Source organism: Penaeus japonicus, unplaced genomic scaffold, assembly GCF_977035675.1.
Source record: "Penaeus japonicus unplaced genomic scaffold, GWHDUDI00000001_assembly GWHDUDI00000024, whole genome shotgun sequence".
Classification (NCBI taxonomy): domain Eukaryota; kingdom Metazoa; phylum Arthropoda; class Malacostraca; order Decapoda; family Penaeidae; genus Penaeus; species Penaeus japonicus.
Window position 1 is genome coordinate 16864250 of NW_028234426.1, and position 2500 is coordinate 16866749.

At 38.8% G+C, this 2500-nt stretch overlaps 1 protein-coding gene across 1 annotated transcript in view; it reads left to right on the top strand.

Annotated features, from left to right (window-relative positions):
* The window catches only part of LOC122259554 (glycine receptor subunit alpha-4), a 147570-nt gene that overhangs the window by 107320 nt on the left and 37750 nt on the right, over positions 1–2500 (top strand). The window lies entirely within an intron of this gene.

Consider the following 2500-nt stretch of genomic DNA (forward strand, 5'->3'; position numbering starts at 1 on the left):
CACAAACCTACTTCAACATACTATGATACCTACTACCCATACTTACTATTACAACACATACTACTATTCACAATACTTACTACTCTACTAACTTAACTTACTATATACCAAACTACCTAACTCTACATTACACCATACACATACCTCTACTACCTACTAAACCCTCAACACCACAATACCTACCCTCAACTACTAATAAGCTTATATACTACACCTACCCTAACTTACTATACCCTTAAAAAACAACTACCTCTTACCTCTCTACTCTACTTACACACCATACTATACAATACAACCTTAACTATACTACTACATACTACACTACTCTACTTACAATAACCTTACCCACTATACCTAACACTACTACCAAACTCTAAAACTACTACTCTTACTCTACTAACTCCTAATAACCCTCTACTATACCTGACTTACTACTATACCCTACAACAACTACTCTACAGACTACTACAATCTCATAACTCTATACCTCCTACTACTATACTACTACTAACTAACACCATAACAATACTCTACCTACTAACTACTTACCTATACCAACTACTTCTAATACTTACCTTACTACTTATACTACTCAACACTTTTAACTACTCACTCTGGTTACTACTACAATACTTACTACTACCTTTACCCTATACCTCCTACTATACTCTTACTACCCACAACAAACAACCATCCACTACCTACATACAATACGACTTACCAATACTTAATAACCCTTACATAACCTACTTAACGAACCTTATGTCGTTGACTACTTACCTACACTACTACTATACTTCACAATACTACTACTAACAACTCATACATAACACTACTACAAACACTTGTTGTACTACTACACACTTACTAACTAAAACTACTAAACTACTACTTAACTTACCTACTTTACCTACACATCTACTTACCCCTACTTACCTACTCCCACTAACTACCATACAAACACTACTCTTATACTACTACTTCCATATACACACTACACAATTACACTTACACTTTACATAACATAACTTAATCTTTACTACTTTACTTACTAAACAACCATACTTACTAACTACTACTTAATACTACTACTTACTAAACAACTACCTAGCAAATACTTACTACTACCCTAAATAACACCTATACTACTATACTACTTACTACTTACTCTTACCTACTCACAAAACTCTTAACTTACTACACTATACTCTTACTTACACATACTACATACTCTAATAATACAAACTAACTTATACCATACTACTACACTACTTACTATACCAACTATCACACTCCTACTATACAATAACATTACAACTACTTACTACACTAACTACTTACTACTACTACTACTTACTTAACTTCTAACTTCTCACAACTACTACCGTTACACTCCTACTTGCATATAACTATACTTCTACTACTACTTACCATCTATACACATACTATACTACTACACATTAAAACCCCTCCTATAACTAACCTACAACTACTAACTAACATACTCCTTATTATAACAATATTATCGTATCATTATTATCGTCATTATTATTATTGATATTGAGAATGATGATAATTATCAAAATAATAACAAATTGGGTTAACAATGACAATAATGATATGGAAATAATGATGCAAACAATACAATAAAGATGATAGCTGTGAGCTGCACTCGCTCACAAAATAATCTGTGAAGACAAGAACACAGACGTCTCTCCTGCTGCAGCAGTTTATACGCCTGCCTCCAGGCAACGAGACTGGAGGAGAAGACCATGAGGTCAGCAGCCCGAGATGGTCTCGCTCCCTGCCTGATCTCCTCTGAGATGTGCTCATCTGCCTCGATTACCTTTACTAAGATCAGCCGTTTCTGACACTGGCAGCCTTGGATAACTTTCTCCGTCCTGACAAATACAGCTGCGAAAACCGAAAGCAAGCAAATGTAAGTCACATAGCAAATGTAACAACTTATGATAATAATAAGGATGATGATAATGATGATAATAATCTAGGGTGTGGCGGCAGGGTTTTATGGCTGTGTGTTTATTGTGCTCCTAATTCCCCCGTGTGCACATGGAATGGCCCCGATTGCTATCCAAAGACAGACAACTACACCGCGCACGACAAATATGATGAGTCGATAGTATCAATGAGGCCTTCTGGTTCATGCAGCGGTTAGCGCGCCGGCCTCACATCCCCCAGGGCGGCAGATCGAGCCCCGCTGTCGCTGGGCACCACGGTGGGTAAGGGCCAAGCTCAGATCGAGTCAGCAACCGTTGGCACACTCACTCGCTGACACAGGCGGGCTCGCCTCGGTGCATATAAGCTCGTCGAAGTATCTGCTCCCCAAATCTGGCTTATCCTTATCCACGGTATCAATGAGGCGGAGAACGGCGTTTGCAGACGTTTCCAGCCGTGGCACAGCTGGAATCGCAGGTGGAGCAAGATAATGACAATTCTTTCGGTCCGTCGTGTGAGTGGGCGTGCCGGCTGAAACCAGGTG